This window comes from Manihot esculenta, chromosome 9 (genome assembly GCF_001659605.2).
Source record: "Manihot esculenta cultivar AM560-2 chromosome 9, M.esculenta_v8, whole genome shotgun sequence".
Classification (NCBI taxonomy): Eukaryota; Viridiplantae; Streptophyta; class Magnoliopsida; order Malpighiales; family Euphorbiaceae; genus Manihot; species Manihot esculenta.
Genome location: NC_035169.2, coordinates 13,101,320 through 13,122,736, shown reverse-complemented (window position 1 = coordinate 13,122,736; position 21,417 = coordinate 13,101,320). Strand labels below are relative to the sequence as shown.

The 21,417-nt window shown below is 31.4% G+C and overlaps 1 pseudogene across 1 annotated transcript in view; it reads right to left on the bottom strand.

Moving 5' to 3' along the window:
* The window catches only part of LOC122724613, a 67,497-nt pseudogene extending 48,477 nt beyond the window's left edge, over positions 1-19,020 (bottom strand). The window contains exons 1-3 of the transcript XR_006352072.1: positions 18,121-19,020; positions 17,922-18,039; positions 17,256-17,427 (exon numbers count right to left, since the gene is read on the bottom strand). The product of XR_006352072.1 is annotated as a potassium channel AKT1-like (transcript). The remainder of the gene's footprint in view (positions 1-17,255; positions 17,428-17,921; positions 18,040-18,120) is intronic.
* Positions 19,021-21,417: the final 2,397 nt, after the last annotated feature.

Genomic DNA, 21,417 nt, shown 5'->3' with positions numbered 1-21,417 from the left:
TTCCCTAAAAGGTTATGACTATGTTTCGATATCAAACAATCGTTACACTAAAAAGTGAACAAGAAGATTGGTCACTGACATGTTCTAGCCTATTTCACCTACTCATGGCTCTCCCTTTTTTCATTTCTCTTGTATTATAATATATATAAAATGCCTCCTTTTAATTACAAACAACACAAAAAACAAATATGTTTTTCGAGTACATTGTCGCTATCATAGAATTTTTCTATACCTTATTGCTGATGTCTCTAGTATTTTATTTTAAAAGGATATAAACTTTTATTAGAAGTCACTTCATAGTAATTGGAAACTTGTCATGAAACAACTGCATCAGATATAAGGCATCTACCATATCCTAGCAGATTCTTAAAAGTGATGCACAAACTTTCCAATCAATGCTCCAATGTACATAATGTAATCTGCAGCTTACAATACACACATTTGCAGCATTGAATAGATTATTGCGATCACGACTTTTATCTTCTAATACATGTTGAATGTCAAATAACATTCTTAGCCAACTTAAAAAAACCTATAGTAGAGTTATATCCTGACCTTAACTTATAAGGTATATAGCTTATACTTGTTCCTTCTCCTTAATACCTAGAACGGCCTAAATGTTAGCTCTAATACCACTAACTGCAACACTCCTAAAAGGTTATTTAACTAACCGAAATGGAGATGTCACGTTTCGTGGTGCTTCTCTTATTTTTTCAATTAACTATTATCATGTATTTCATGATATTTTTTCCTACCGAAAATACTCTAGTCTCCTTTCTAAACTGGTTCTAATTCCATCTATGAATAATAAAATTTCACTTCAATGAACTCTCAACCTTTAACCCCCAAACGTCATTCAATCACAAACACAATTTTCAACTCAGATAAACTCTTCTAATAATTATACCAAAATAAAACTCTTCTCATGCAATATTAATTACAACCCACATATCTATTATGTACATGCCATATTTGTACAATTTTCTATATGTCAAGTCTCAATAGTGAGAAAGGAATCGCGAATGAGTGTCTTGTTTAGTAATATTTTTTCAGAGCAATGGGATAAATATTCCAAATCTTTGAGGATTTTAAATTTTAATCCAAAGGTTTTTTCCTATCGACAATTCGGCAGCGTCTCCTCCATATATTGGTCCTCATTCCATCTGTGAATGATAAAATTTCAATTCAGCGGACTCTCAATCTTAACTTTCCCAAACTTCCTTCAACCACAAACACAATTTTCAAATCAAATCAACACTTCAAAGATACCAAGTGTCAACAATGAGAAAGGAATAATAGATTGAGTGACCACATTATTTATTAATATATTTTTGGATAATGGCATAAAAAATTTAAACCTTTAAAGAATTTTTGCATTTTAATTAAAAAGATTTTACTTGCTATAATAACTTAGAATTTAAAAACATTTAGCGATTCAATTCAAATTTGAAATGTAAGTGGGAGAGCATTTGCCGGTGGCTAAAGTAACGTTCCATCTGTATTTTTTTATTACTTAACGGTGGATCATACGCTACACATTGAATAACCAATGTGAGAAATTAAATGCCAGTTAATGGTAAAAATCCAAGTTTGGTGTTTAACTAACCTGACTTAAAGTCAAATTTGGAAATTGTTGCCGGAACAATTCAACTATGCTTTTCCTAAGCGAAGCAACGCTATAGTCTCCAACATCTAGAGAGCTCAAATCATAGCCGTCTCACAACCTAGGATCCTTAGTCATCAGCACCACCGCCGGTGCAGTCTGTGCTACGTGAGTCACCTTTCGCTCCTAAATTACTGTCAACATTGTCTTCATATCAAATTTAGCTATGGACACCACCGTCGCTCCCATAGTTAAAGCCCTCACGAAATAACATAAACCATAAACATGAAAATAAGGCAAAAGGAAGTTGCAGCTGCCATCCAGGTCGTGTAAACCTCATGACTTACAGCCACTATACATGTGAAATTTCGATGAGTCAAAACCACTCCATCAACTCGACCAGTAGTCCGTGAGGATAGAGAATCATCGCAGGGTCCAATCGGTAAACCTTCCCTCGAGTACGATTGTTTTGAGATTAGGAATTATACGAGCAGCATTCGACGTTACGAACACAATTACAGGTATTGACAGCTGAATTTGGTGGAGAATCTCATGTTTAAAGATAATTGATTCTTAAGGAGACCTAACGACACCGATAGAGAAGATATAGAAATAAAGAATCGAAAGGTGAATAGAGTTAGGAGAAAGAACAAAGGCAATATCTACTTTTCTGAAGCCAAAATGGTGGTGAAGCGAGAAGTCTAATTTTTTGTGCGAAGGACGAAGTCGGAAAATAAATTCGACAGAGAGTGACGGCATCGAAGAGAGCGTTTTATATTTTTCTACACCAATTAAGAATTTTAACTTAACTAACCAAGGATTAATATCTCACCTTGGTTATCCAAGGTGTAGCGTAGTGTCCACCGTCAAGTAATAAAAAAATACAATATGGCCTGCTACCGATAGATGCTCCCCCACTTTCAATTCAAATTTGGAAAGAATCGCCAAAGATTTTTAAATCTTAATTCATTGTGCCAAGAAATAAAATTTTGGATTTTTTATGCCATTATCCTTTTTTCTTCAAGCAACAATTTAATTTAGTCTGCTAGTGAATGAGGATTTGGGGTAGCTGCGACACTTCGTCTATGCCTTATAACTTCTAATGCCAACTTACGTTTTATATCTAGACTGTGACACTGCCTTTCAAGTGTTGTTTTATATCATAAATTACACCTATTGGCATGCCAATTGCCGTTTTTTTTGTAAGCTTTCCAAGTTATTCATTTTAGGTACTTCAGTATGCTCCTACTCTAAGTTATGGTCAAGTTTTGGCAATATTAAGGGTCTAATTCACTCATGGTCTCTTTATGAAAATTGCTCTCCTATATCTTAGCTAATTCAGTGATTTCTTTTGTGGCTTTACTTTTATCTATAATCTTATAAATATTATTATTTGCATGCTAATTATTTTAGTCATACTAAACTTATTAAATTTTCATTAAGTAATTTATTCGACGTGAAAATCTACTAATATGGCTTGAATTTACACCGCTGCTATTTGCTAATTAAAGTCTTAACATTTATTATCCTTGGACCGCACCCGAAGGCTGCCTACGTACCTCCAATAGAGGATCAGGTCTACGTAGCTCTTAACAATAGATAATAACATAAAGTTTATACTAACATAATTTATTCTAACTAATAATCAACTACATTATCACATTATATTTAGAATCCAGTAAATAACTAAGGAAACATAAATAATTATATTTTCATAGCTATATTTTGCACAATATTATTAAGAAACTAGATATCAATATTCAAAATATGTATATATATATATATATACACACACACAAATTTATATATAAACAAATATCAATATAACTCATCAATAATAATTACTTGTACCGATTAAAGCGTTTAAAATCTAACTATATCACCAATATAAATAACAACTAAACTTTTAATAAACAATAACTATCTAAACTAACCCCTTAATCATACCTACCATCTTATAACTATCACTTATTTTATGTGTGTACTCTTCTTGTATCTTCAATCTACATTTACATAATGTTTAGCTAATTAATCTTTCTTTAAAACCCTTCGATTCTGTATTATGATAATTCAAATTTATTTCCCTAAAAGGTTATGACTATGTTTCGATATCAAACAATCGTTACGCTAAAAAGTGAACAAGAAGATTGGTCACTGACATGTTCTAGCCTATTTCACCTACTCATGGCTCTCCTTTTTTTCATTTATCTTGTATTATAATATATATAAAATTCCTCCTTTTAATTACAAACAACACAAAAAACAAATATGTTTTTCGAGTACATTGTCGCTATCATAGAATTTTTCTATACCATATTGCTGATGTCTCTAGTATTTTATTTTAAAAGGATATAAACTTTTATTAGAAGTCACTTCATAGTAATTAGAAACTTGTCATGAAACAACTTCAGATATAAGGCATCTACAATATCCTAGCAGATTCTTAAAAGTGATGCACAAACTTTCCAATCAATGCTCCAATGTACATAATGTAATCTGCAGCTTACAATACACACATTTGCAGCATTGAATAGATTATTGGGATCACGACTTTAGACTATCACCCCAATCTTCTAATACATGTTGAATGTCAAATAACATTCTTAGCCAACTTACAAAAACCTATAGTAGAGTTATATCCTGACCTTAACTTATAACGTAAAAACATTTGCTTATACTTGTTCCTTCTCCTTAATACCTAGAACGGCCTAAACGTTAGCTCTAATGTATCTTCAATCCCCCTTTACAATATGTTTAGTTAATTAAACTTTCTTTAAAACTCTTGAATCTGTTATTATAATAATTCAAATTTATTTCTCTCGAAGGTTAAGACTATGTTTCGATATCAAACAATCATCACAGTAAAAAGTGAACAAGAAGATTGGTCACTAACATGTTCTAGCCTATTTCACCTACTCATACATCTCCTTTTTTTCATTTCTCTTATATCATAATATTTATAAAATTCCTCTTTTTAATGATAAACAAAACAAAAACAATTATGATTTTTGAGTACATTGTCGCTCTCATAGAATTTTTCTATACCTTATTGCTAATATCTCTAGTATTTTATTCTAAAAGGATATAAACTTTTATTTGAAGTCTATTCATAGCAGTTAGAAACTTGTCATGGTACAACTGCATCAAATATGAGGCATCTACTATATCCTAGCAGATTCTTAAAAGTGATGCACACAATTTCCACTCAATGCTACAATGTCCATAATGCAATCTGCAGCTTACAATACAAACGTTTGTAGCAATGAATAGATTATCGCGATCACGACTTTAGACTATCACCTCTATCTTCTAACACATGTTGAATGTCAAATAACATTCTTAGCCAACTTACAAAAGCCTATAGTAGAGTTATATCCAGACCTGAACCTATAAGGTATACACATTTGCTTATACTTGTTCCTTCTCCTTAACACCTAGAAACGCCTAAACGTTAGCTCTAATACCACTAACTCCAACATCCCTATAAGGTTATTTAACTAACCGAAATGGAGAAGCACCGTGGTGCTTCTCTCATTTTGTCAATTAACTATTATCATGTATTTCATGACATTTAATATATTTTTGGATAATGGCATATAAAATTTAAACCTTTATGAATTTTTGCATTTTAATTAAAATGATTTTACTTGGTACAATAAGTTAGGATTTAAAAACATTTAGCGATTCAATTCAAATTTGAAATGAAAGTGGGGGAGCATTTGCCGGTAGCTAACGTGACGTTCCATCTGCATTTTTTTATTACTTAATGGTGGATCATACGCTACACATTGAATAACCAATATGAGAAATTAACCATCGGTTAATGGTAAAAATCCAAGTTTGGTGTTTATCTAACCTGACTTAAAGTCGAATTTCGAAATTGCTCACGGAATAATTCAGCTACGCTTTTTCTAAGCGAAGCAACGCTGCAACCTGCAACATCTAGAGAGCTAAAATCTTAGCCGTCTAACAACCTAGGATCCTTACTTATCAGCACCACCGCCGATGCAGTCTATCTTACACTCCTGAATTACTGTCAGCATTGTCTTCATATCAAATCTACCTATGGACACCATCGCCACTCCCATAGTTAAAACTATCACGAAATTACATAAACCATAAACATGAAAATAAGGCAACGAAAAAGAAAGAAAGTTGCAGCTGCCATCCAGCTCGTGTAAACCGCATGACTTAGGGCCACCATGCATCTGAAATTTCGATGAGCCAAAACCACTCCATTAACTCGACCAGTAGTCCTTGAGGGTAGAGAAATGTCCCAGGGTCCAATTGGTAAACCTTCCCTCCTTCCATTTCTCCACAGTGAGCTAGACTCATCATCAGCGATTCAAACTCGGGAGAGTCGAGTACGATTGTTTTGAGATTAGGAATTGTGTGAGCAGCATTTGATGTGACGAACACAAGTATAGGTTTCGACAGCTGAATTTGGTGGAGAATCTCAAGTTTAAAGACACTTGATTTTTTAGGAGAGGTAACGACACCGAGAGAGAAGATATAGAAATAAAGGACCGAAAGCTGAATAGAGTTAGGAGAAAGCACGAAGGCAATATCTCCTTTTCTGAGGCCAAAATAGTGGTGAAGCGAGAAGGCCAACTTTTTGTGCGAACGACGAAGTGGGGAAAATAAATTCGGCAGCGAGCGACAACGTCGATGAGAGCATTTTAGGTTTTTCTACACCATTTAAGAATTTTACGTTAATTAACCAACGATTAATACCTTGCCTTGGTTATCCAAGGTGTAGCGTAGAGTCCAGCATCGAGTAATATAAAAATACAATATGGCCTGCTACCGACAGATGCTCCCCCACTTTCAATTAAAATTTGCAAAAAATTGCCAAATATTTTTAAATCCTAATTTATTGTGCCAAGAAATAAAATTTTGGATTTTTATGCCATTATTCTTTATTTTTTCAAGAAACAATTTCATTTAGTCTGCTAGTAAATGAGGATTTGGGATAGGTGCGACACTTCGTCTATGCCTTATAACTGAACTACGACACTGCCTTTCAAATGCCAACTTACGTTTTATATCTAGACTGTGACACTGCCTTTCAATTGCTGTTTTATATCACAAATTGCACCTATTCGCATGCCAATTTTCGTTCCTTTGACAAGCTTTCCAAGTTATTCATTTTAGGTACTTCTGTATGCTTCTATCCTAAGTTATAGTCAAGTTTTGGCAATATTAAGTGTCTAATTCACTCATGATCTCTTTATCAAAATTGTTCTCCTATATCATAGCTAATTCAATGATTTCTTTTGTGGCTTTATTTTTATCTATAATCTTATAAATATAATTATTTGTATGTTAATTATTTTAGTCATATTAAACTTATTAAATTTCCAATAAGTAATTTATTCAACATGAAAATCTGTTAATATGGCTTGAATTTACATCGCTACTATTTGCTAATTAAAGTCTTAAAATATATTATATTTCAACCGCGCCCGAAGGCTGCCTACGTACCTCCAATAGAGGATCAGGTCCACGTAGCTCTTAACAATAGATAATAACATAAAGTTTATACTAACATAATTTATTCTTGCTAATAATCAACCACAATATCACACTATGCTATACAAAAATAATCTTATTCATTTATTCAACAATCTATTGGAGGAATAAGGGTTATATCTAGAAACCAGTAAATAACTAAGGAAACATAAATAATTATATTTTCATATTTTTATACCTATACTTTGCACAATCGTATTAAGAAACTAAATACCAATATTCAAAACATATATATATATATATATACACATATTTATATATAAACAGATATCAATATAACCTATCAATAATAATTACTTGTACCGATTAAAGTGTTTAAAATCTAACTATATCACCAATATAGATAAAAACTAAACTTCCAATAAACAACAATAATATCTCAAATAATATCAATTCCGCCAAAATAATTTATCTAATCTTATCAAATGTAATAATGCTTCTAAAAAGGGAAAAAGAATAAACTTTTGTAGTGATTAATTCGGTTTTCCAACATAGACCTTCAATATAATCTTAAAGGCAATTCTATCCACTTCCAAGTGATGAATCGAAATATTTATCAAAAAGTACATTAGGAATTCATACACTATTTATGTCATGTTCCTAAAAGTTGGATAGACTATACAATCTTCCTTATTTTTTTCCTAACTAGAGTAACTAATATGTCATTAATGAGATAAATTAACCCCTTAATCACACCTACCATCTCATAACTATCACTTATTTTATGTGCGTATTCTCCTTGTATCTTCAATCCCCCTTTACAAAATGTTTAGTTAATTAAACTTTCTTTAAAACTCTTGAATCTGTTATTATGATAATTCAAATTTATTTCTCTCGAAGGTTAAGACTATATTTCGATATCAAACAATCATCACAGTAAAAAGTGAAGAAGAAGATTGGTCACTAACATGTTCTAGCCTATTTCACCTACTCATACCTCTCCTTTTTTTCATTTCTCTTATATCATAATATTTATAAAATTCCTCTTTTTAATGATAAACAACACAAAAACAATTATGTTTTTTGAGTACATTGTCGCTCTCATAGAATTTTTCTATACCTTATTGCTAATATCTCTAGTATTTTATTCTAAAAGGATATAAACATTTATTTTAAGTCTATTCATAGCAGTTAGAAACTTGTCATGGTACAACTGCATCAGATATAAGGCATCTACTATATCCTAGCAGATTCTTAAAAGTGATGCACACAATTTCCACTCAATGCTACAATGTCCATAATGCAATCTGCAGCTTACAATACAAACGTTTGTAGCGATGAATAGATTATCGCGATCACGACTTTAGACTATCACCTCTATCTTCTAACACATGTTGAATGTCAAATAACATTCTTAGCCAACTTACAAAAGCCTGTAGTAGAGTTATATCCAGACCTGAACCTATAAGGTATACAGATTTGCTTATACTTGCTCATTCTCCTTAACACCTAGAAACGCCTAAACGTTAGCTCTAATACCACTAACTCCAACATCCCTATAAGATTATTTAACTAACCGAAATGGACAAGCACCGTGGTGCTTCTCTCATTTTGTCAATTAACTATTATCATGTATTTCATGACATTTAATATATTTTTGGATAATGGCATATAAAATTTAAACCTTTATGAATTTGTGCATTTTAATTAAAATGATTTTACTTGGTACAATAAGTTAGGATTTAAAAACATTTAGCGATTCAATTCAAATTTGAAATGAAAGTGGGGGAGCATTTGCCGGTAGCTAACGTGACGTTCCATCTGCATTTTTTTATTACTTAATGGTGGATCATACGCTACATATTGAATAACCAATATGAGAAATTAACCATCGGTTAATGGTAAAAATCCAAGTTTGGTGTTTATCTAACCTGACTTAAAGTCGAATTTCGAAATTGCTCACGGAATAGTTCAGCTACGCTTTTTCTAAGCGAAGCAACGCTGCAACCTGCAATATCTAGAGAGCTAAAATCTTAGCCGTCTAACAACCTAGGATCCTTACTTATCAGCACCACCGCCGGTGCAGTCTATCTTACACTCCTGAATTACTGTCAGCATTGTCTTCATATCAAATCTACCTATGGACACCATCGCCACTCCCATAGTTAAAGCTCTCACGAAATTACATAAACCATAAACATGAAAATAAGACAACGAAAAAGAAAGAAAGTTGCAGCTACCATCCAGCGCGTGTAAACCGCATGACTTAGGGCCACCATGCATCTGAAATTTCGATGAGCCAAAACCACTCCATTAACTTGACCAGTAGTCCTTGAGGGTAGAGAATTGTCCCAGGGTCCAATTGGTAAACCTTCCCTCCTTCCATTTCTCCACAGTGAGCTAGACTCATCATCAGCGATTCAAACTCGGGAGAGTCAAGTACGATTGTTTTCAGATTAGGAGCAGCATTCGATGTGACGAACACAAGTATAGGTTTCGACAGCTGAATTTGGTGGAGAATCTCAAGTTTAAAGATAATTGATTTTTTAGGAGAGGTAACGACACCGAGAGAGAAGATATAGAAATAAAGGACCGAAAGCTGAATAGAGTTAGGAGAAAGCACGAAGGCAATATCTCCTTTTCTAAGGCCAAAATGGTGGTGAAGCGAGAAGGCCAACTTTTTGTGCGAAGGACGAAGTGGGGAAAATAAATTCGGCAGCGAGCGACAACGTCGATGAGAGTGTTTTAGGTTTTTCTACACCATTTAAGAATTTTACGTTAATTAACCAACGATTAATACCTTGCCTTGGTTATCCAAGGTGTAGCGTAGAGTCCAGCATCGAGTAATATAAAAATACAATATGGCCTGCTACCGACAGATGCTCCCCCACTTTCAATTAAAATTTGCAAAAAATTGCCAAATATTTTTAAATCCTAATTTATTATGCCAAGAAATAAAATTTTGGATTTTTATGCCATTATTCTTTATTTTTTCAAGAAACAATTTCATTTAGTCTGCTAGTGAATAAGGATTTGGGATAGGTGCAACACTTCGTCTATGCCTTATAACTGAACTACGACACTGCCTTTCAAATGCCAACTTACGTTTTATATCTAGACTGTGACACTGCCTTTCAATTGCTGTTTTATATCACAAATTGCACCTATTCGCATGCCAATTTTCGTTCCTTTGACAAGCTTTCCAAGTTATTCATTTTAGGTACTTCTGTATGCTTCTATCCTAAGTTATAGTCAAGTTTTGGCAATATTAAGTGTCTAATTCACTCATGATCTCTTTATCAAAATTGTTCTCCTATATCATAGCTAATTCAATGATTTCTTTTGTGGCTTTATTTTTATCTATAATCTTATAAATATAATTATTTGTATGTTAATTATTTTAGTCATATTAAACTTATTAAATTTCCAATAAGTAATTTATTCAACATGAAAATCTGTTAATATGGCTTGAATTTACATCGCTACTATTGGCTAATTAAAGTCTTAACATATATTATATTTCAACCGCACCCGAAGGCTGCCTACGTACCTCCAATAGAGGATCAGGTCCACGTAGCTCTTAACAATAGATAATAACATAAAGTTTATACTAACATAATTTATTCTTGCTAATAATCAACCACAATATCACACTATGCTATACAAAAATAATCTTATTCATTTATTCAACAATCTATTGGAGGAATAAGGGTTATATCTAGAAACCAGTAAATAACTAAGGAAACATAAATAATTATATTTTCATATTTTTATACCTATACTTTGCACAATCGTATTAAGAAACTAAATACCAATATTCAAAATATATATATATATATATATATATATATATACACATTTATATATAAACAGATATCAATATAACCTATCAATAATAATTACTTGTACCGATTAAAGTGTTTAAAATCTAACTATATCACCAATATAGATAAAAACTAAACTTCCAATAAACAACAATATTATCTCAAATAATATCAATTCCGCCAAAATAATTTATCTAATCTTATCAAATGTAATAATGCTTCTAAAAAGGGAAAAAGAATAAACTTTTGCAGTGATTAATTCGGTTTTCCAACATAGACCTTCAATATAATCTTAAAGGCAACCCTATCCACTTCCAAATGATAAATCAAAATATTTATCAAAAAGTACATTACGAAATCATACACTATCTATGTCATGTTCTTAAAAGTTGGATAAACTCTACAATCTTCCTTATTTTTTTCCTAGCTAGAGTAACTAATATGTCATTAATGAGATAAATTAACCCCTTAATCACACCTACCATCTCATAACTATCACTTATTTTATGTGCGTATTCTCCTTATATCTTCAATCCCCTCTTACATAATTTTTAGATAATTAAACTTTCTTTAAAACTCTTGAATATGTTATTATGATAATTCAAATTTATTTCTCTCAAAGGTTAAGACTATGTTTCGATATCAAACAATCATCACAGTAAAAAGTGAACAAGAAAATTGGTCACTAACATGTTCTAGCCTATTTCATCTACTCATACCTCTCCATTTTTTCATTTCTCTTATGTCATAATATTTATAAAATTCCTCTTTTTAATGATAAACAACACAAAAACAATTATGTTTTTTTAGTACATTGTCGCTCTCATAGAATTTCTCCATACCTTATTGCTAATATCTCTAGTATTTTATTCCAAAAAGATATAAACTTTTATTCGAAGTCAATTCAGAGCAGTTAGAAACTTGTCATGGTACAACTGCATCAGATATACAGCATCTACTATATCCTAGCAGATTCTTAAAAGTGATGCACACAATTTCCACTCAATGCTCCAATGTCCATAATGTAATCTTCAGCTTACAATACAAACATTTGTAGCATTGGATGGATTATCGCGATCACGACTTTAGACTATCACTTCTATCTTCTAACACATGTTGAATGTTAAATAACATTCTTAGCCAGCTTACAGAAGCCTATAGTAGACTTATATCCAGACCTTAATTTATAAGGCTTGTTTCTTCTCCTTAACACCTAGAAAGGCCTAAACGTTAGCTCTAATACCACTAACTCCAACACCCCCATAAGGTTATTTAACTAACCGAAATGGGGAAGTACCGTGGTGCTTGCTTCTCTCATTTTGTCAAGTAACTATTATCATGTATTTCATGACATTTAATATATTTTTGGATAATGACATAAAAAATTTAAACCTTTATGAATTTTTGCATTTTAATTAAAATGATTTCACTTGGTACAATAAGTTAGGATTTAAAAACATTTAGCAATTGAATTCAAATTCAAATTTGAAATGAAAGCGAGGGAGCATTTGTCGGTAGCTAACGTGAGGTTCCATCTGTATTTTTTAGTTCTTAATGGTGGATCATACGCTACACATTGAATAACCAATATGAGAAATTAACCACCGGTTAATGGAAAAGTCCAAGTTTGGTGTTTAACTAACCTAACTTAAAGTCAAATTTGGAAATTGGTCACGGAACAGTTCAACTACGCTTTTCCTAAGCGAAGCAACGCTGCAACCTGCAACATCTAGAGAGCTAAAATCTTAGCCGTCTAACAACCTAGGATCCTTAGTTATTAGCTCGACCGCCGGTGCAGTCTATCTTACACTCCTGAATTACTATCAACACTGTCTTCATATCAAATCTACCTATGGATACCACCGCCACTCCCATAGTTAAACCTCTCACGAAATAACATAAACCATAAACATGAAAATAAGGCAACGAAAAAAAATAAAGTTGCAGCTGCCATCCAGCTCGTGTAAACCGCATCACTTAGGGCCACCATGCATCTGAAATTTCGATGAGCCAAAACCAATCCATTAACTCGACCAGTAGTCTGTGAGGATAGAGAATTGTCCCAGGGTCCAATTGGTAAACCTTCCCTCCTTCCATTTCTCCACCGTGAGCTAGACCCATCATCAGCGATTCAAACTCGGGAGAGTCGAGTACGATTGTTTTGAGATTAGGAATTGTATGAGCAGCATTCGACGTGACGAACACAAGTACAGGTTTCAACAGCTGAATTTGGTGGAGAATCTCAAGTTTAAAGATAATTGATTTTTTAGGAGAGGTAACGACACCGAGAGAGAAGATATAGAAAAAGTATCAAAAGGTGAATAGAGTTAGGAGAAAGCACGAAGGCAATATCTCCTTTTCTGAGGCCAAAATGGTGGTGAAGCGAGAAGGATAACTTTTTGTGCGAAAGACGAAGTTTGGAAAATAAATTCGGCAGCGAGCGACGGCGTCAATGAGAGCGTTTTAGGTTTTTCTACACCATTTAAGAATTTTACCTTAATTAACCAAGGATTAATACCTCGCCTTGGTTATCCAAGGTGTAGCGTAGAGTCCAGCATCAAGTAATAAAAAAATACAATATGGCCTGCTACCGACAGATGCTCCCCACTTTCAATTCAAATTTGGAAAGAATCGCCAAATATTTTTAAATCCTAATTTATTGTGCCAAGAAATAAAATTTTGGATTTTTATGCCATTATTCTTTATTTTTTCAAGCAACAATTTCATTTAGTTTGCTAGTGAATGAGGATTTGGGATAGGTGCGACACTTCGTCTATGCCTTATAACTGAACTACGACACTGCCTTTCAAATGCCAACTTACGTTTTATATGCAGACTGTGACACTGCCTTTCAATTGCTGTTTTATATCACAAATTGCACCTATTCGCATGCCAATTTTCGTTCCTTTGACAAGCTTTCCAAGTTATTCATTTTAGGTACTTCTGTATGTTTCAATCCTAAGTTATAGTCAAGTTTTGGCAATATTAAGGGTCTAATTCACTCATGGTCTCTTTATCAAAATTGTTCTCCTATATCATAGCTAATTCAATGATTTCTTTTGTGGCTTTATTTTTATCTATAATCTTATAAATATAATTATTTGTATGTTAATTATTTTAGTCATATTAAACTTATTAAATTTCCAATAAGTAATTTATTCAACATGAAAATCTGTTAATATGGCTTGAATTTACATCGCTACTATTTGCTAATTAAAGTCTTAACATATATTATATTTCAACCGCACCCAAAGGCTGCCTACGTACCTCCTCCAATAGAGGATCAGGTCCACGTAGCTCTTAACAATAGATAATAACATAAAGAGAGAAAATAGAAGAAATGGAAGAGAATGAGAGGATATGGAAGGAAATAATTGAAAACGAATACAAAATGAGGGAAAATAAGAAAATTAAAAAATGAGAGAAAATAGAAATAAAAGAAAAGTAGAAGATATGAGAGAAAGAAAAGAATCAAATATAAGAAAATGAGAGAAATTAACAAATGAAAAAAAATAGAAGATATGAGAGAAAATAAAAGAAAATGATAAAAGAGAAGAAAAATGACAAAAAAGAATGTGACAAAAAGCAAGAAAAAAAGAAGAAAAAATGGAATAAAATATAAGAAAATGATAGAGAAGTGAAGAGAAATGAGGAAAAAAGGGGAGAAAATGAATAAAATGTAGAAAAAACTAGAGAAAATGATAGAAAATAGAAGGAAATAAAAGTAATAAAAAGAGAAAATTGAAGAAAATGAAAGAAAATAAGAGAACAACAAAAAGAAGAATTAAAAAAAATGGCAAAAAAGGAATATAAGACTAAGAAATTGAGGAAAAAGAAGGAAGAGAAAATAGAGAAATTAAGAAAAAAATGAAGAAAATGAAAGAAAAAATTAAGAAAGACAAAAATTGAAAGCAAAGAGAAAATGAAGAGAGTAAGGATAAATGAAGAAAATGGATAAAATAAAGTGAAAAGGAAAAAAACGTGAGTGAAAATAGAAGAAAATGGAGAAAAAGTGAAAAAAGATGGAAAAAAGAGAATGTGGGAAAAGGGAATCACGTGAAAGAAAAAAAAAGGAGAAAAAAATCAAAGAGAGAGTAAAATGAAATGAAAATAAGAGAAAATTATAGAAAATAGAAGGAAAGGAAAGGAAAGGGAAGGAAAGGGAAGAGATGCCGAGAGAAATTGAAAAAAAGATGAGAGAGAGTGAAAAATACTAATATAAAAAGAAAATAGAAGAAAATAAGAGAAAAAGAAAAAATAAGAGAGAAATTGAGAAAAAAACAAAGGAGAAAGGAAAAATAGAAGGTGAAAGAGAAAAGGAAGAGAAAATGATAGGAATCGAAAGTGAAGAGAAAATGATAGGAATTGAAAGTGAAGAGAAAATGAAGAACAAGAAAAAATGAAGAAAATGGAGAAAAGTGAAAAAAAAAAAAAGAAAAAAGATGAGAAAATGAAAAAAAAAAGGGAATAACATGGAAAAAAAGAGAGAGAATCAAAGAAAGGGAGTAAAATAAAATAAAAAGGAAGAGAAAATTATAGAAAATAGAAGGAAAGGAAAAAAAAGAAAGAGATAATTAGAGAAATTGGAAGATAACGAGAGATAGAAGTAAATGAAAGAAATTGAAAGAGAAAAAAATGACTGGAAAGAAATGAAAGAAAAAAAAAAGGAAGAAAAATGAGAAAAATGAAAGAAAATTTGAGAAAAATGAATAAGTTAAAAAGAAAAAGAAAAAGAAAATAGAAGGAGATGAAAGAAAATAGAAGAAAATGAAAGAAATGGAAGAAAAGGAAGAAAAAAAATACCAAAATTGAAAGTGAAGAGAAAACGAAGAAAAAAAAATAAAATGAGAAAAATGGATAAAATGAGGAAAAAAAAGGAAAAAAAAAAGGGTGAAAACGGGAGAAAATGGAGAAAAAGTGAAAAAAAAGATAATGATGAAATATGGAAGAATATAAAAGAAAATGGAAGAAAAAGTAAAAAAACATATAAAAAGGAAGAAATGAAATAAAATAGAAATAAATGAAAGAAATTGAAAGAGTAAAAAATTATAGAAATGAAATGAAAGAAAAAGGATGAAAATATGAGAAAATGTGAAAAAATGGAAAAAAATGAAAAAAAAAAAGCTTAAAATGAGAGAAAAGAAAAAGAAAAAGAAAAAATAAGAGAAAACGGTAGAAAATGAGAGGAAGAGAAAAATGAGGAAAAAAGAAAAAAATTAAAGAAAATATAAAAAGTTAAGAAAAAAAAGAGAAAATTAGAGAAATTAATCAAAAAAGAATGAGAGAAAATAGAGATAATTAAAGAAAATGAGAAAAAATAAAAAAAATAAAAAGAAAAAATAAAAAAATATTGCAATAAATTTTGAAATCTATTAATGAATGATTTAGTAATAAATTTAGCAATAAATATATTACCAATATGCTCGTTAGTAAAATAGAAAAAAATAGTGGAATATAAAAAAATAATAAGGAAATATTAAGGAGAGAAAATAAAGAAAAGGCGAAAAATATGAAAGAGAAATAAATAGAAATGGACAAAAAGAAAAATGAACAAAATGTGAAAAGAGAAAGGTCCGAAAGGAAAGGAAGGAGAATATGAATTTTTTATTTTCTTTTTTGAAGGGTTTGTAAAAATCAAAAGGCGATATTATTTACTATAATTTAATAATAAAATTCAAATTTTGTTACTAATGAATCGCACTCGACAATTGAGTTCATAAATCAGTAACGGATTTGACAATTCATTACTAAAATTAATAAGAGATTTAAATTTGTTTCAAATTTAAACCACACATCTTTAACACTAACAATAAATAATAGATTTCAATAATAATGGATTGTACAATCCATTACTATCCGCTGCTGATTACAAATTTAGTAACGGATTTTAATATTCGCTTAACTTTTCAGAATAAACTTAAAATATTATAGACATTACCGTGTAACTGTACTGCACAATGAATGACATGCATATAAAATTGCTGAAATTGTAATCATGAGCAAAGATGAACATTTCTTCCATTTATCTATTTTTTTCATAATACATTCTTACCACATAAAAAATCATAAGAACTCTATAAGACGCATCTAATAGCAAGATATATTTGACAATAGATGCCTGAATTTGACCAGGATCAATAAAAAATATAGATTATTTTAATTAAAGAAGTATTTTGTTCAAAATCTGAACTTATAACTCAGAAAGGGTTGTAACTTCAGTATCATTGAACTTCCTACAAAATTCAATACTTGGCAACATTTTCGGAGACCAACTTCTCCCTGGGAACTAACTTCCCAGAAGCTAAATTAAGAAATAAAAATCACTTCAATTTACAGCTTTGCAGACAAGAAGGTACCTTAAATTGCTGACGCCAAGTTAAGGACTGAACAAGAAGTAGAGTTTGCTGAATAGGATGAAAGTCCATACTTGTTGGATCAGAACCCTGATTTAATGTAGTGTCACAGTTTTGGGCAGTTCATCAACTACATTAAAAGCCAGTCCATGATGATCTTGAACGGAACTATTTCCTGGCATCATTATGTGCAGAAGGTATAAGAGGTATAGAAGTAGAAAGCAAACCCAGATATGAATAATGTTCTCATTTAGTTAATAGTTCAACAAACGTTGTCTGGAACTAGATATCTTGCTTTTAGAGCATCAGAATCTTCAAGACCTTTTGACATTGCAGCTATACCAGACAATTTGATGATGTTAAATATTAAACTATCAAAAAATTTCTTTGTTGATTGAGATATACATGTGAGTATTTAAGGATAATTAGCATCTGCATTAAGCAGCTAAAACTTTATTGCTTACAGCAAGACGGACACATGGATCACTGGGACTTTGGCTTAGCTATTACATACCAAGGTCAGTACATTCTTTATGGCTGATCAGAATTTCTACACCAAGATCAAACTTCAAAACTTTATCACTGGAATAAAGCGAAAACAAAAACAAAGACAGCAGCATTCATTTGAAAATAAAAGAAATTTTCTTTCTTATTCTCCTAAAAGCTTACTTGTCTTTGATTGACAAGCGTCCGCAACCCTGAGCCTTCTATGTCGGGAAATTGCAATTTATTGCGGAAAAGGGCATTAGCCTGGTTAAGCTTATTTAGCTCGCGCCACAGAATTTTCCTGCAGTATGATCTAAGGACCCAATAATCACCAACTTAAAAAGGAAAAGGAAAAGAAAAATAATCCAAATGACATTCATACCGGAAATTATCCAATAGGAATCTAAAGTCACAGCCCGATCAAGCCTGGTAAATTATGGGATCGTAAGCAAGCGCAATATGAAAGCCGAACCAAAAACAATAGTAAAATAATTTCACCCAATCCCGATTCTTGCTAAACCTAGCCAACAAATGAAACGAACTGCAAAATTCTGAAGATGAGAAGACTTCATAAACCAACAATATGATTTCACCCAAGAAAAGAAACAAAAATAAAAGAATTCATAAATCCCATGGAAGGACTCTCATTGAATGAAGATTTCACTAATCTTTCGTTGAAAAATGAAAGAAACTTTCATTCAAGTGAAAATCAAAATTAAAAAGAATTCCGCGATCGCACAACGAAAATACCGGTTTACTGATCAAGATCATTCAAATGCAACAAAGAAATGCTAAAAAGAAAATCAAGAAACACAAAAAAAGCCCCCCATTTATTTGAGTGAGAGAGAGATGGGGGGACTCTCATTGTTAATTAAGGGAAAATTTTCACCCATTTTCATTGAAAAATGAAAGAAAACTTCATTCAAGTGAAAATCAAGATTAGATAAAAAAAATTTCCCATCGCACAATGAAAACACTGCTTTATTGATCAAGATCATTCAAAGACAATAAAGAAACGCTAAATGTTTTCAAGGTATAATTCAAATTAGAAAGTAGGAAAAATTGGGGGTCTTCAGATATTAGAAACAGTAAAGAAATTTGAAACAGAGGATGAAGAAACAGAGCAATTCTTCAATCTTCAGCCTTTTTCTCCCACTCAGCTCTCCACTCTTTCCCCATATGACGTTTCTGCTTGAGTTTTGGAGGCTCTTGAGCCTCGCGTCTTGAGCGAAGGGAAACCTATAATAGAGGAGAGGCGGTGTTGTCTAGGTACATAGTCACGCTCTTATTAAGCAAGTGCTGGTATTTCCCGTAAATTTTTTATTATAAAAATAAATTAAACTTAAAGAAAGTATTTAATTTTTTATTATAAATTTATTAAAGTGATGTTCGTTTTGAAATTTAATTATTTTACAGAAAATATGTTTAGTTATAAAAACAATATAAATATATTTTTATACAAATTAATATCATAAAAATTATGTTTAATTAGTAGCATTATGACACTGTATAACGATTGTCCAATGCTACAATTGTTCAATACTACATAAAGATCATTCAAAATAAGTCATGAATTGTCACTATAAAATAGAGGCGTAAAAATATGATAAGTAAAAAATATAGTTCCATTCAAAAAAAGTAAGATCCGAACACCTCCAAACATCCGGTTTATCATCAATACTCGCTTTTTTCTGGACAAGACAAGTATCGGTATAACGAAAATACCGATCGCACAACGAAAATACCGGTTTACTGATCAAGATCATTCAAATGCAACAAAGAAATGCTAAAAAGAAAATCAAGAAACACAAAAAAAGCCCCCCATTTATTTGAGTGAGAGAGAGATGGGGGGACTCTCATCGTTAATTAAGGGAAAATTTTCACCCATTTTCATTGAAAAATGAAAGAAAACTTCATTCAAGTGAAAATCAAGATTAGATAAAAAAAATTTCCCATCGCACAATGAAAACACTGCTTTATTGATCAAGATCATTCAAAGACAATAAAGAAACGCTAAATGTTTTCAAGGTATAATTCAAATTAGAAAGCAGGAAAAATTGGGGGTCTTCAGATATTAGAAACAGTAAAGAAATTTGAAACAGAGGATGAAGAAACAGAGCAATTCTTCAATCTTCAGCCTTTTTCTCCCACTCAGCTCTCCACTCTTTCCCCATATGACGTTTCTGCTTGAGTTTTGGAGGCTCTTGAGCCTCGCGTCTTGAGCGAAGGGAAACCTATAATAGAGGAGAGGCGGTGTTGTCTAGGTACATAGTCACGCTCTTATTAAGCAAGTGCTGGTACTTCCCGTAAATTTTTTTATTATAAAAATAAATTAAACTTAAAGAAAGTATTTAATTTTTTATTATAAATTTATTAAAGTGATGTTCGTTTTGAAATTTAATTATTTTACAGAAAATATGTTTAGTCATAAAAACAATATAAATATATTTTTATACAAATTAATATCATAAAAATTATGTTTAATTAGTAGCATTATGACACTGTATAACGATTGTCCAATGCTACAATTGTTCAATACTACATAAAGATCATTCAAAATAAGTCATGAATTGTCACTATAAAATAGAGGCGTAAAAATATGATAAGTAAAAAATATAGTTCCATTCAAAAAAAGTAAGATCCGAACACCTCCAAACATCCGGTTTATCATCAATACTCGCTTTTTTCTGGACAAGACAAGTATCGGTATAACGAAAATACCGATCGCACAACGAAAATACCGGTTTACTGATCAAGATCATTCAAATGCAACAAAGAAATGCTAAAAAGAAAATCAAGAAACACAAAAAAAGCCCCCCATTTATTTGAGTGAGAGAGAGATGGGGGGACTCTCATCGTTAATTAAGGGAAAATTTTCACCCATTTTCATTGAAAAATGAAAGAAAACTTCATTCAAGTGAAAATCAAGATTAGATAAAAAAAATTTCCCATCGCACAATGAAAACACTGCTTTATTGATCAAGATCATTCAAAGACAATAAAGAAACGCTAAATGTTTTCAAGGTATAATTCAAATTAGAAAGCAGGAAAAATTGGGGGTCTTCAGATATTAGAAACAGTAAAGAAATTTGAAACAGAGGATGAAGAAACAGAGCAATTCTTCAATCTTCAGCCTTTTTCTCCCACTCAGCTCTCCACTCTTTCCCCATATGACGTTTCTGCTTGAGTTTTGGAGGCTCTTGAGCCTCGCGTCTTGAGCGAAGGGAAACCTATAATAGAGGAGAGGCGGTGTTGTCTAGGTACATAGTCACGCTCTTATTAAGCAAGTGCTGGTACTTCCCGTAAATTTTTTTATTATAAAAATAAATTAAACTTAAAGAAAGTATTTAATTTTTTATTATAAATTTATTAAAGTGATGTTCGTTTTGAAATTTAATTATTTTACAGAAAATATGTTTAGTCATAAAAACAATATAAATATATTTTTATACAAATTAATATCATAAAAATTATGTTTAATTAGTAGCATTATGACACTGTATAACGATTGTCCAATGCTACAATTGTTCAATACTACATAAAGATCATTCAAAATAAGTCATGAATTGTCACTATAAAATAGAGGCGTAAAAATATGATAAGTAAAAAATATAGTTCCATTCAAAAAAAGTAAGATCCGAACACCTCCAAACATCCGGTTTATCATCAATACTCGCTT